The sequence below is a fragment of the Argiope bruennichi genome, chromosome 5 (assembly GCF_947563725.1).
Source record: "Argiope bruennichi chromosome 5, qqArgBrue1.1, whole genome shotgun sequence".
NCBI classification, from domain to species: Eukaryota; Metazoa; Arthropoda; class Arachnida; order Araneae; family Araneidae; genus Argiope; species Argiope bruennichi.
In genome coordinates, this window is record NC_079155.1 from 12,154,504 (window position 1) to 12,170,738 (window position 16,235).

The 16,235-nt window shown below is 26.4% G+C and overlaps 1 protein-coding gene across 1 annotated transcript in view; it reads left to right on the forward strand.

The window, feature by feature from the left end:
- Nucleotides 1–354: 354 nt before the first annotated feature.
- LOC129968910 (protein unc-93 homolog A-like) overlaps nt 355–16,235 on the forward strand; it is a 62,162-nt gene continuing 46,281 nt past the window's right edge. Inside the window, exon 1 of the mRNA XM_056083250.1 lies at nt 355–511. The gene's annotated coding sequence lies outside the window, so the exon portion shown is untranslated. The remainder of the gene's footprint in view (nt 512–16,235) is intronic.

Consider the following 16,235-nt stretch of genomic DNA (forward strand, 5'->3'; position numbering starts at 1 on the left):
ATTAACCACCCATTACAAGATCACCATGTCCCTTTTGCACCGGTAAATTATAATCCCTCCTCTCCACATCCTGTTCCTCTCATTTCAGCCAACACAAACTGAATCAGCTAATTTGGGAATTCATTCGCGACTTATACGGATTCCTAACCAGACATAATTAACCTAACAGACTACCGAATACCATTTCTAAATCCGCTAAAGTGCAAACGGGCAGCAACGCAGTTCTACGAAACTTCAATTAAGTCTTTTCCGACTCCGATTTGGCGACGCTTGGCGACCGATTTGCGAGTTTCGTGTAACCCTGAAACGCGGCGTTACTGAGCTGAAAGGGAAAGAAACAGGCGACACCCTGATACGGTCACTGAGCCATCTAGTGCTTCACGTCTCATTAGTTGCAGTTTTCGATTGGATCCTAATATCTCTAGAACTACTGATTCCTTATCTGCAGAAAGAATCTCTTCAGGGCACACATCCCGGTACACTTCTTCCATGTGGAGGACAAATCAATGCGGTGAGTGCAAATTTCTTTGTATATAACTTCTTCTATCTTAGATATTTATAATGCATGTGGATTTCGTTCGAATGTTTTAGATAGTGAACAGACATGAATAGTTATAAATGTGCCTAAATAGATCTAAAGATGAATAATTTTTAAACACTTGATGTCAATCAAGTAAATGCGGAGATTGTAGATATTGTTAAAATGAAAATTGTGAATCCAGATATGAACGTTTAGAGTACATGTGGTTTTATTATACAGTTACATGCATCAAAATCATACGAATCTTTATTTAATATTGGAGATATTATTATCATATTGAAGGAGATCTTATTCGGAAGTTGATTTGATAAATCTTTGATTCGTGTGGCTTTTCCGGAAATGTCAGGAATAGCATTCAGGTCTTTGCACGCGTGTTTGTTTTCATGCAGCTAGCATAATACAATCAGAGTTAACTTCCTGTTTGATTTAACTTCCTTTCCAATATTTTCTACTTGTCTCTATATTATTTTAGAATTTTGATTTATTTTGAAGTTCTGAGAATCAATTCTCTCTGTTAGATTACTCTTATAGAAGTTTCGAGATTTTTTTTTCTGCGTGAAATTTCGAACCGTCAAAAATAATTCATCAGTAATGTTCTTTGCAGTTAGTGACAAAAATAAGATTTGTTTTTATTGAATTTATAATGAATGTAATATGAATTTATAATGAATGTAATATGAATTTATAATGAATTAATGAATTTATAATGAATTAATTTATAATGAAATGAATTGAATGAATGAATTTATAAATTTGTAAAATGAATTTATAACGAATTTATAATGTTTTGTAATAATTTTTAAATAATATAAAATGTAAAACTGTATTACTAATTTTAAAAAATTTGATATTCTATCAGCACAAAATTTCGAATTGTCAAAGTAATTAATTTATAATGTGGTTTGCAATTAATGACAAAAAATAATATTTGTTTTTATTGTATTTATGATGAAACTGTTTTATAATAATTTTAAATAATGTAAAATGTAGAGCTGTACTACTAATTATAAAATGCGCATCATTAAATTTTATATAAAAGAGCATTTTGGAAAGAAAAATAAAACTATTCATTTACTTTTTAAATAGAGTAGAGTTTTTCATGCTTTGTTTTTAAAGGAATGTTATCAGCTATTAGAACAGGAAACCATGAACTGATTCTTGCACATTTTCTTATTTGAAAGTGCTTTCAGTTATTGCAGAAAAAAAAATCCTTCTAAAATGGAAATTTATATGTTGCTGATATCAAAGAAAATAAAAAAAATAATAATTAATATATTTTAAATTTTAAGCAAAAATAACTTCATGTCACAAATGTTTATGATAAAGTTTTTCTTTGAATGTGGATTTTTCTATTTATTTATACAAACCAAAAAGAAAAATGATTATCGATATTTTCAACAGAATTATCAATATTTTTTTAATATAAAGATACTTTTAAATTAAATATCTTCAGAAGTTTCAATATAATTCTTAATGATAAATTAATATATTGAGTTTATGCTTTTCAAATAAATAAATGTTTATTATAAAACGTTTATTTGAATATGGATTTTTCTATTTATTTATACAAACCTAGAAGGAAAATAATTATCAATATTTTCAACTCAGTTATCAGTATTTCTTAATATAAAGATGCTTTTAGATTGTGCATCACCAGAAACTTCAATATAATTCTTAATGGTGACCAATCTATTCTGTTAATACTTTTCAAATAATTAACTCTTTTTTTTTCTTCTCAAAATCAATGTAATGAATGTGAAATTTTCTCTTGGAAAATTCATTCCAGAATATCTAATATTCTTAATGCAAAGAAGATACAATCATCACTGGTATTATATCCACCATCTTTTTAATTATTTTTAATCTTGGATGGTTCTAACAAAGTTTCTTTTCGTAGTTTCCCTGAGTCTATTTGCATTAATGTCTTTTTCGTCTGAATTTAATATCCTGTTTTCATTTATCACGTGCAGCTAAGACTTTAATTAGATTGTCAGAGGGAGTATGAAAAAGATGATTGATGCACATTAATTAATTTTCAGCTCATTAAAAATGTATTATTTCATTACAGACTTCATTTCAAATTTCTCTAACTTCAACTGCATAATTAGATATCTTTTTTTCATCATTTTAAATTACTTCTTCTCTTTAAAATTCGACAGACAGTAATTCTACTGAAGAAAGTGAATAAATTATTATTCTATGAAGGAATATACTCAAGATTTAAAAATAGAAAAAAATAAATATGATAACGACGTCAGAAATTTAGTTATAGTTTATTTTGTAATTATTTCATTTCATCTGCATTTTAATTTACTGAAGATCAGATATTTGTATGTGAAGATTACATCTGTGACTGTAAATTTCTTATTTAACCTTTAAACATTTTATCCATTGGATTTATCTTAAAAAATATTGAATAATTATACAAAGAAGGAATCAAATAATTTCAGAATATTCAGTTATATAAACTAATTTAATTTTATAAATTAAAATATGCATTTGGTAATTTCAATTTTCGTTTATTGTAAGTCCTAATGTCTCTTGAATATTTCCTCTTATTAACCATAATGTTGAAGATCAGTTTTTTTTTTTAATACTATACAGAAGTTTAAAGAATGAAACAAAGTCAGCAATGACATTTTATTTATTAATGACATTTACGGAATTTTGATACTTAATTTAATAAAAATTTACCCCGTTAACTTTTTATAGAAGTCATATAGATAACTATAAGCAGTAAACTGTATCCAAAAATGACAATTATAATTATCACAATAACTTAGTGTCAAAACTATGTTTACGTTATTTTACAAATAATAAGAATTCATAAAAGAAAATAATTTATAAAATCATCAGTTAATTATTGTTAAATATTTATATTCTTGTTTGTGTACAGTAGTTATCTCGAATTAAAAATATAACAGTTAATTAAATAAATAATTTAATCTAATATAATTGTAAGTTTTAATATGATTTAAGAGACAGGCAAAGTATGTGACGTATTAAAAAGAAATACCATCACTTTTGTTTTAATTCCTTCTCATACGGCCCGGACAGTTACACCAGCTCATGTTTTGTTTTGGGAAACTGCTGCAATAATATCCATACCACTAATCATAAGCTATTTTACTATAAATTTTTATAAAATTTGTGAAATTTGCAATCATCCTGTATATTTTAGTTATTTTCTTTCCCAGATTGCATCAAAGTAAATGAAAAGTTTTATCGTAAATAACATAAAGTAAGAGCAGCCAGTCTGATGTCAGATCGATTGTAAGCGAAACCCTCCCTTTAAATTTTTGAAAAGAGAGGCAAACAGTTTCTTATTCTTCGTCAAAATAGAATAAAATTAATAGAACATTTCTCTTCTATTCCGTAACTTCAAAGTAAAACATATTTATTTTACACGCCTTTAAAATATGCCTTGAAGTTGAAAATAAGACAAGTTTATTCGAAACGCGGTTTAAAATTGTAATGATCTTCAAATTGATTAGCGATTAAAATTGTTATTCTTTTGAGTTACGTTCCCAATTAGTGCAAAGTTAAAAGGAAACATTTTGTAAATCAAATTGTTTATATTTTTTAATGAAAATCTAATATTGTTCCCCTATAAACTATTTCCTTTTAAACTTGCAAAGTATTTATAAAGAACATCTTTTAAAATTCTGTAGATTATAATAATTATTTTATTAAAAAAATATTTAAGTTTATTAAGGAAAAGTAAATTCCATTCAATCAAATAAAATTTGATTTTAAGACAGGTTTGTTTCTAGAGCATATTTTTAATGATACATTTACTGAATTTGTCATGGATTGAAAAACAACCAGAAATGCATTAGACTTCAATAATTTGTTATTTTGCGAGCATTTGCTTCACCAAGTTTGAAAATTGCATCAGTATGTCACATACATGAATAAGATATAACTGATGAATCTACCAAAAAAAGAACTGATGGTATAAAACTAGATAGATTGCTCGTATAACGTTGGCTTTCTTCCTTTTTACTGAAATGACTATATGCAAATAATTACATTTTGAAAATCAGTAGTCTTCAAAATGTTGAAAAAAATTGTGATTGGACTTTTCTAAACGAGCATTCATCTATGTACCCCAAGATCTTTCATATAATGGTGGTGGGTTTTCTTGCATCTGGAAGAAGAACTGTCATGAATCGTGATTTTGTCTTGGCATTATCGTATTGTTAATTACAAGAATAAATTTATTTTTTTCTTATTTATATATTTCATTTTATTTTAAATTTAAAACATTATTACTTTTTTCCTTCTAATATATAAAGTATTGAAGACTTTGTAGCTGCCAATAAATTCGAACTCGAGATTTTGACAAGTTTCGGCGTTCCCTAAATTTGAAAAGCATATTTTTAGCATTTTGTCTATCGGTCCGTCTGTCAAAACAATAACTCAGATACTCTTTGAAATAGTCGAATTAAATTTGATATAAGAAAAAACATGTAAATTTCTATCAAATTAATTCTAAACGCTATTCATTCATAGGAAGTCTGTCTGTCAATCTGTTCAAGTGCAAATGTACTCGATGACTACAAAATGCAAACAGCCATGAAGAGAAAACTTGTTACAAAGCTATAGCATTCAAAATGTAGATTTTTATAAAAGCTTAAATCAAATATGTCAAATATTGGACCATCTGTCGGTCTCTACTTTCATATAACTCATAACTCATAGACTCAAAGACTAAAATCGATGAAGATCAGAATGCTTATCTGTGACTACAACAGAATTTTGTGCTAAATTTAGGTTTCAATCAATCGGAAAACAGCCTTCAAAATACATATTCTCAAGATTTAGTAAAAATACTAGATTATCCCCAAAGATCTACTTTCGTAACTATTTTCACAGATGCCATTCAAGATATTCATGGCCTAACTCAAGGCTTTTAATTTTCTGAAGTGGTGAGAAATTCTTAGTAGAAAGGATGCAAGAAAGTTTGGGAGATACCACTTCTCCTGGTTAATTATAAATTATTGATATTATTGCCACATTGAAAAGAGGCAGACGACTCTCCATGGCCCAATGGCCATAACACTGATCTCTTAATGAAGAGATCGTAAGCTCGAATCCCGTTAGAGACAATGCGATTCACAGTCTATGTAAATATTAAATTCCTTGTTTTTATGTTTTTATTTCATTTCCAGAAGATTCTGGAAATTTCTTTAGTTTACCAGTTAAGTGTTCTGGACTTTTCTTACTGTCTCCAGAAAAGTATTCTGAAACTTCCCCTGCTAGTATAAAAGCAGAAGAAAAATTGGTTTAGCTCTACTTCTTGTGTGTGTCATTGAGATCTACACTAAAGTACCTACGTGACATTATTATTTTTTCTTATTAATAAGCACAAGACATTTGTTTTAGTTTCTAAAATCATAATCAACTTTATCTTTCGCAAAAGTACTTTCTTTTAAAAGTTATTGTTGGAAGCAACTTTAATCAAAAGTGTGTCGATGGTCTGTAGGTAAACGTAATTTCCCAGTCACTACAATCGCTATTGGCGCGACATCGATTCTTAAAGTCAGAAGATTTGGAAACATATATACATTATATGTATCTACTTCGGGAAAGTATAACACATTCTATAAAGGGCAATTATGTTTTAACTCATATCAGCTCCGACATATCGGGTATTTTTTTTCGCTTACCAAGCAATTGTGATAAAAGATATCATGAGCGTCCAATTCTATAATATATGCCAGATTCTTAGATATATTAAAATTCTTGGGCATATCCAAATTTAAACCATTCTTAATCAGGAAGACTCGGTACCCACAATTTTTTTTCACAATTTTTAATAAAATTTCCAAATTTTGCAATAAATAGATATAAATTATGCAGAAACTTAAATTTCTAAAATATTTTATTTATAGAGAATAATAGGATGAGCCACACTATTCTACTACCGTTCAAGTAGAGTATAAATGGAGAGTTCCCTTACTATACTCACTAAATAAAACTGCAGGAAGCGATTTACTATTTGAGTACGAGTTTGAAATTGGGTTTGTTTACTTCGGATCCATATATTGTTAATTATATTTTAATTATTATATGTAATGAGATGGGGCTGAAGTGACCTGGAGCAGTAATGGTTGGTCAAAAGGTATAATATCCAATGGCAATAAACTGCCAAATATGGTAAACTAACGGTCTTTTCTAATTAAGTTTTGGTAAGTTTTATACTTTCTGATAGAGTTTGGTGAGTTATGAGTTTGAATTTGAAGTTTATCGCACAAGAGCCAGATATGGATATATTTCGCCAAACATGTGATCAAAAGTAATGTTTGGTGAATTTCTTTAGTTTTCTTAGTAAAGCAAAGAAACATTTTTTTTTTATCTTCGGTTGTTTCAAGACTTATTTAATTATTTTGCTCGAAATAGTTTAATGAAGTAACATAAGAAATATTTAAATAATTATTTGAATTTAATGTTGTATACTTCCTTTTCCTCTTGTAATAAGAATACATTTATTAGACATTTTTATGTTTGCAAATTAAATAGAAACTTTTATTAAAACAGAAATTTTAATCAGTTTTAAAATTAATTCCGTCTTTTCTTGAAGAATCAATGAAAAAAGTCTTTATTTAATATAAAGAAATATTATCATACATTTAATTAATCAACAATGATATGTCTAGTTTTTTGATAATTGTGTATTTGAAGGAAGATGGCTTATTATATTTTATATATTCATTAATTATATAGGAGGAAAGTATAAATTTATAAAAAAACACAAAGAAACATAATATTTAAAATTAATTGGGAAATCTTTTCCCTGCAAAAATATCTTCAAGGCATGGTGAAAATATTTTGCAAATTTATTCATAGCTAATTTTACGTCATTTAATACGAAAGGAAAATAAATAAATATATATTTTGAACTAGGTATTTCAAAATTTTAAAATCTCCTTGGAATTCCTTTAGAATAAAATATTTCTTATTCACAAATTCAGCTTCCGTTTAAAATAAATTCAAGTCCCATAATTTTCATATGAATGAAACTGTTTTATATTCCTTTTTTTCTATGCATATACTACGTAATTTAAAATTCATAGTTCTTTGTTTACTTATATTTACTTTGAATATTAAGTATTTTTATCAACACATAAATAGTTATATATTTCATACAGCGCTGGAAATCAATGGTAATGAATGAGCTGAATAAAGTTTCATAATTATTCAAGAGTTTATTTTAAATTTGAAAAAATCTTATTTTAAAATTTATATTGATGCAAAAAGAAGAAGATTCTCCAGAAAATTGTTAAAAATTTAGACTCAGAAGCAATTAAATCTTCAATCTGCTTATCTAAATCAGCATCTTAAACTTGAGTTTTAATTTTTTTGAAATCGTTTTCTATTTTGTATCATGTTTTACTTTGAAACTAATACCAATTTTCCCTCTAATAATTTTTTTTCAATAGTTCACTTATAATTTGTATGCCATATAATATTGGATCAATATGTTTATAATGTATCTGCGTTATTCTAAATAGAGATTAGTCAAATGTAAATTATCAAAATCAATAACATTGAAGGCTGACTATAGATGGTAGCTATACGAATTATATCACGCAATTGTCAGCAATATTCATTTAATCGCATTTTGTTTTTAACACAATCACATTTGGTTTTCACTTTTATTAATCAGTTAAACTTTGTTTAGAGTTACAAACTAAATACCCCGATTTGATGCTTCAATTGACTAGTTTTTCATTCCTTTAAGTATTAGATATGAAAGACATAAAGAAGGAGAGCGAACCACAACTAAGTAGAATTGAAATGATAAACCAATAAAATAAAATTACACACTATGTTCATTACAATAAAAATGCTAAATTTAAATTTATTTTTATTATTTTACTTAACTTTATATAAATTTATATTATTTGAAAGCATTCATTGTCGTACAAAAAGAATATTCAGTGTGAATATTTTAATAACTGTCATGTGACAAAACAAATAATAGATTTATAGTGCTTTAATATGTCTTTCTTATTCTGTTGACGGGATGTTTTTGTTTTCAAAATGCTGGTTATTTATTTATAGTTATTTTCTTTCTTCGCTGAATATGCCACTTTATTAAATGAAGCGGTTTCATATGAAACGATTTTTGTAAAAAAAATTATTTATGAATATATATGCAATTTATTACTAAAAAAATACTGGGATCAAAAATCCATTGACCTGAAATTTCATTTGCATTCTGATACCAGGTACTTCAGTTTTTCCCCCTTTCTTTCGTCTTTCAAAAAATTCTCTGATTTTCCCGTGATAGCACAGCTGCTGTAAGGAAAGAACATCTACAGCGATAATGACTGCTTTACTTAATAGAGGCTTTCATCATTCTGAAAAGCGAAAAACCCTCAAGCCAGAGAAAACACTCATGGGTTTTCATTAGAACAAAAACAAGTTATAAACCCCTTAACCAACTGCAATTTACAAAATACTTTTTCTTTCTTATCTCAAAATTCTTTGGGCCACTCATCAGAAGAAATACTTGGTTTAAATCAATAATAAAAGAAAAGAGTTTTTGAAACAATTCTCTGAACTTTTCATGGCGAAGCCATTTTATTATTTTTCAAAGATAAAAAGTCATTGCAACTATTTATCAAAGATGCAAAATGTATTCCTATAATAAAAGAAAAAAAAATGCTAGTATTTTTTAGTCAACGAACTTTTAAAGGCATGTTCGAGGTTTATTTGGAAGGACATAATTTAGTTTTTCTTGTTGCTCACTTAATGTGATGTTTGGAGAAACGTTTACCGGGGAGTTTTAAACATCAGATTATACAATAAAAAGTATTGTCAGTTAAGTGTCAGTTAGTTGCACTGGTGACCAGTTGGCTTCCGGGAATATTGAATGGGCTTAATTTCAATGAAATCTTTTATGAAAAATTTGAAATCCATAGGTCTCTCAACAATTTTTTAAATATCAAAATTTGTGGCAGAATTTATAGCTATGTTATTTTAATAGTTTTATTTCTGCTCTGTCTGTTGTGTGTTAGTGGAATCTAGTCTCGTATCGTCACAGTTTCATTGAAAACTCAATTTTCTTTGGAAATTTTTAAAATTTTCTGATTTAAAAAATCTATTTTGCAATCCATTTAAATTTTTTCTGCTCTGGTACATTGTCATACTTCTTTTCATACCCTTTATATAAATTTTTTCTGCTCTGGTACATTGTCATACTTCTTTTCATACCCTTTATATAAATTTTTTCTGCTCTGGTACATTGTCATACTTTTTTTCATACCCTTTATATAAATTGCGCAGATATTTAACATAATCATTACTTTCTTAGTTTTGGTGATGAAAAATCGTGATGAAATATTTGATCAAGCAATGAAAATAATTTGTATTCCTTTGTAACAAAAGCATCTTTTTTTTTAATGAGAAAAACAATTGCAAAAATTGAAAAAAAAATGGTTTTAACTGCTAATAAGTTGAAAAAATAAAAAAGAATAAAATTTGAAAATGGCATAAAAATTAATTACTTGTAGTATTATTTTCTGAAATTATCGCAGATAAATTTCAAAGTAGCCCTTAATTTTTCATTAATCAAAATCTCGAAAAAATCGTTTCCGAAACTATCATTTTTATAATCACTGGTGTATTTACTCTAATGTAAAACGATATATCATGCATAACGTCAGCAAAAAAACACACACATGCAGATACATACACATATGTCCACACATATACCCACGCATAAACACACACATTCTGCTAATAGTAGAGATTAAGACAACAATGAAATTTTCGAAAAACAATTTGCTATTTCTTTTCTATTTTCAAAAATTTCCATTTGAGAAAGATTATCTTGCGAATTCTTCATTCCGTTATTGAATAATTAAATTTTGTTATTTTTCATACTTTACAATTCAGTATTCTGTATATGAATTTTTAGATGCGAATATCTTTTATATTTACATAATACCCGAATTTAAGTAAATAAGTATTATTTTAATATAAATCCATCCAGCATGATAATTAAGAATATAGATTTAAAAATAACAAATTATATTATTAATCAATTTTGCGCTACATTATCTTAGCTTATAAATTTTGATTAAAATTTATTTTTTGATTACATACAATAGTTTCCCAAATCTTGCACATCTTTCAAATAGTATATTAGCACATAAATAATATCATTGCTGATTCTCTTTTCGTCTTACCGTGGCAATGAAATACAACTGCCTGCGCAAAAATTAGATTTTCTGATGCGGCGAAAGTTTATAGCGATCAAAAAAAGGAAAGACTCGTGTACATTTCCAGTAGGCCTTTATTGGATAAGCGATTCGTTTGAAGTTTGCAACCAACGGTATGAAATGTCAGAGTTGAATTTTGAGTAACGATCCATTTTTATGTTACGACACGACGCCGAAATCAAGGTGAAAAATAGCTCAGAATTTTTTTTTTTAATGAAAGTGTATGAATGATTGAAATTCACTGCATGGAATTGAATCAGTACTGTAAAATTCTTATCCTTGTTAGAAATTGATATTTTTCAATGTTTGTGTGTAATAAACGTATGCATAATTGCGTTTATAATGCATATGGTATGCATAATAAACACAGATGCAAAACTGTTGTAATAAAATATTTTTTTTTTATTCCCCTCATGGATTTTAAATGCAGATGGTACATTTCTGATATGCTAAATTCATATTTCTTTGGTTCTGATTGGTTGCACTTGTAGTGATTATGCACTTGCATTTTTCCTGACTGAAAATATTTTTTAAATGGTCTTTATTTACTTTTGAATAACCTTTTAGTATGCTGTTTTTGATTATAAATATGAACAAATGGCTAAGAATGTTATATACCTTTAAAGTGATAATTTCCTAAAATATATAAATTTCAAAAAAAAAAAAAAAAAAAAAAAAAGATAGGAAGATGATTTTGAAACGAATTGTAATCATAACTCAGCACTGTAAAAAGGAATTCGCTCTCTTTTTCTCTCTTATACATAGCATAAAAATGCTTAGAGCTATATGGTTGAAATTTGGTATAAGGTCATGACATTAAATTTACAGATTTCTATAAAATTTTCAATGTTGAGAGGAAGTCTGTCCATCTGGCTGTTCGAATATATTTTAATACGATAACTACAAAACAAAGAGATCTAGAAAGATAGGATTCAGCACAAAGATTTAACAAAACCACGTCTGAAATTTTGAGCTAAAACTAACAAATGGTTGATTGCATGTCGGTCTGTACTTTCGAAACATGTAAACGCGATATTTTAAAAACTCAATGACTAAAGTAGATCAAATTTAGTATAGTATTTCGTGACTACTATTTCAGTTTTGTGCCATATCTTTGTGTCAATCGATTGAGAAAAACATGTTTAAAGCACAAATTCAATTTTCAGACACCATTAACCCCAGATCAGGAATAAATCGCCAAAACCCTAGCCAATGATGACGATGTATTTAGTAAAAATGCTAATTTCACGCGAAAAGTTTATAATTCGTAACTATTTGCACTATATGGCTTGTTTTGGCATGAAAGGTTTATTAGTGAGTATGCAAGAACGTTTTAGTGAGTCCACTCTCACTTGCTTTCCTGTTAGCATACTCTAATGTGCTTTAAAGTTTCTTATCAAATGGAAACAGAATTATTTTGTATTGAAATAATAGTTTAGAAATTATTTTCTTATACGAAAAAAATGACGAGGAACAGAACGAAGAAAACTATGTGAAATGTAATTTCACACATTTTATTTATAATTAGATTTTATTGAACTGAACTGGAATAGATGTAGATTCTTGGAACTAAATGTTATGAATTTTTTTAACAGCATTTATTAGTTCCTTTGCAATCTGAGTAGCATTTGTAACAATTTGTCTCCTCTATTTGAAGGATTTTGAACAATTTAATAATTATCACTGAATTCTTTTTTATAAAAAAATTTGACAAGGAGAAGTAACGTATTTTAACAAAGCAATATAATAAAAAAATTAATAATTTATGTTTATTAAATTTTATTAATATTTTTTTACACTTATTTTCAAAGATACTAACAATTTTTATTGAGAATAAGAAAAAAGCAATATTTATTGCAGAATATTACGTCTATGTATTATGAAAATTTCTCTATTGAAACTTCCTCACTCAATTATCAAAAGGGCAATTAAAAATTTCAGTAAATATGAAATGATGTTTTTCTCGTTAATAGAATAATAACAATTTTTACTAACTGTGTATTAAGTGAAATTAATTTTATTCAATTAAAACTGTATTCACCTTTTTTCACGAATATATTTTCATGAAAAATAATTCCTTTAAAACATACTTGAAAATGAAATAAAAATGTTACATTGAATGATTTAGTTAATGATAAAATTACCTTACATTTGAATGAAGCGAATTCATTATTTGAATTAACAATTACTGGACAATTTAAATATTTCAAAAGATTTATTCAAAATACTAAGCTTTACCGAATCCATTAATAAAGTTTTAAAAATAGCATCTATTTTATTTAAAAATATGTTTAATGAAAAGAAAAATATTCTAGCTGTTTATATAGGGAAAATATACGTTAATGATTTTAATTTTTTTAATTATATAATTTTTCTAAAAGCGATTGATGAATTTATAGAATATAGTATTTTTTAATAGATGCTTTTAAAAGTTATTTGTTTAAAATGCTGTCAATCTCAATATCTGTGTTAAAATAAATCATAGAATCTATCAGAACAATTTTAATTAGTAATAGTAATGTACCAATTAACCATGTAAATAAGTATATAAGCTTAATAGCTGTATCGGTTATATATATATATATATATATATATATATATATATATATATATATATATATATATATATATATATATATATATATATATATATATATATATATATATATATATATATATATATATATATATATATATATATATATATATATATAGTTTTTTTTCTCCATTTACTGATGCAGGTATTCTAGGCTTTGAATAAAATAACATCCGATCAAATGCTTCCGTTCAGTATCCCATGAAGTACTGAACAAAAATTCAATCACTACGTTTAAGGATCAATGCATCTTTAATGCCATATATTTGCTTGGAAACCCAATGGTGTCATCTAACAGAAAATGCACTCTTTGAGATCTTACTTCTACAAAGCAATATACGAAAGTAACTTTGATTTTACTACAATTTCCTGGAAAGAGCATTCTATTCGTGTATATTTTAACTTCCACGTCTCTCACTCGACTGAAAGATACTTATTCGATTGAGTATCTTTTTACAAAAGTAATTCTTTATTTTCTCTGTTTTCTTTCTTTTCTCAAATGCTCAACCGTCCTCTAAGAAATAAATTTTCTAAAAAGATTGAGAATGTCTTGGAAAAAAATGTTTTCAGTGTTCTATTTTGTCAAGCTATCTCATTAAAATATTTATAAGTTGTTTTTTTTAAACTTTTGTTTCAACTTTTAATATAAGCTTTAATGAATTTCTCAATAACATCTTAGTGTTTTTTGTCGAACCATCCCCAATAATTCTATCAGAAAGTATTATTATTCTATCAAAATGTTTTTAATAAATCTTTCGTTAAAGACTAGTTTGTCAACAATCTGGTTTGCCGGAATGCTTATTAAAAGTTTAAATTGAATATTTATGTAACTTCGTCTCTTAATAGCTTCCATAGCAAAATAATTTTAATCTACAAATTTTGATAGTTATATATTATATTATTATAGAAGCCTTATGCCATTCTGCTCATTGTACCATTTATCTCTCTCTCTTTAATTTTCTGCCAGCTGCCGTAAAATTTAAACTTTTAATTGAAACATAAGTGATTAAATTTCAGTAAATATAAACACTTTTTTCTGAAACCACACATAACTTTTAAAAATAGGAAAGCGAAAAAAAATTTCGTTCATCATTAAAGGCTTATGTGTACTACATAATATTTATTTTTATTATTTTTTGCATTATCTAAAAGAAAAATTACTTTCAATTAATATTGAAATTCAGTTTTTAGTTTTACTTTCTAAAGGATTTAAATGGTTAAATGATATTTTGTTTTTCAGTCAATAAATTTATTTTTAAGGAATCATATTCAGTGAAACAGTCTTCACACATTTACTTTAAAACGAAATTTTAAAAGTCGCTTTCCTTTTTTGTGATCCAATCTAACCAAGTTAAAATATCACTATTAAAAGGCAATCAATAATTCAATAATTTTAGACTAATTAGACTGGGGAGAACTCCAGGCACTGTTTGGCGCATACTCTTTGAGATAGTTAGAAAAGTGGTCTAAAATCGGACATTTTTATGACAGTAATATTAATATTTTTATAATTAATTATGTTTTCTTTGGAATAGAATTGGCATTTCTTTTTGTTTAAAATAGTAGATCAGCAAGAATATTGATTGATTATGGCTTATAAGACAGAGGGACTGTATAAAAAAATAAATTTTGTAATTCAATCGAATGGTATTGACTCAAAGTGCATAAAATTATATTCTTCATTCTGATCATTAAACTCATTAGCGATTATGAATAACCAAATGTAATTATAGGTAATCATACACACACATATATATATAAATCATTTTTGCGTTAAAAATTACGGTATATTCATATTGCATAAATCTGGACTTTTTAAATCTTTTTGTAAAATATCAAATATTTATTTATTTCATTTCCCACAGAAACATGCTGAGAGTTACACTTTTGTAGATTTAGCTTAACATTTATGTACTAATTCAGTTTTTTTTTTTTTTTTTTTTTTTTTTTTTTGCCCGTGGAATAGTGTAATAAACCGTTGGAAAATATGTTTCACACAATTTTAAAAAATGACTAGAAATACTAACTTACATTAAAACTTAAATAATTGTTATCATTGTAAAAAAGTATGTTCTGAATCTTAAGATGATGTGAAAATCATTTTTGTGTCGTAATATTTTCCGAAATTTTCGTGGAAAGAAGTCAACATTTCACTTAGATTGCGATTAATTAAAATTTTAGAAAAAATGGTCCAACGTTCAAATTTTCACATTCCAAAGTAGGTATGGGCTAATTTCGTGCTCTATGCCAAACTGCCTGGCCTGTAGAATGAAATTGCACACACATACACAGACGCATATTCATCTTTGTCATAAGCTAAGAAAATATTATAAATGACCTTGATGCATTTATAAAACGTACTTCTATTACCAAACTATTAGTAGAAATATTAAATGCGTACATTATCGTACTTAAATTTACTGACATTTCAAGTATAGTTATTTTTTTTTATTTACAAAAGGATCAATTGTAAGAATACCTACTTATAGCAAATTTTCTAAAGTTTTAAATTATTGATATTCATAAATTATTATTATCGTTTTACTTTTTAAACAAATAATATTTTATTTCTTTTCTCTTTTTCAGGTTTAATTACTATTTTCTCTTTTATACCCATAATGCTACACATTTTATTCTTTTCAATATGTTTAGTAAAATATTTTCTCTACTTCTTTTTCTATTAAAAAAAATAAATTTTGTTTGAATACTTATAAACATTTTGTTTTGAGAAATAGCGAATCATATCCTCTTAAAATAATTTTAATAATGACATTTCCAATTGATTTTTTTCCCTCCATCATCATTATTTTTCATCTTTTAATGGCAATGATCAAAAAATAATGTAAGCGCTTTAAATAATTCC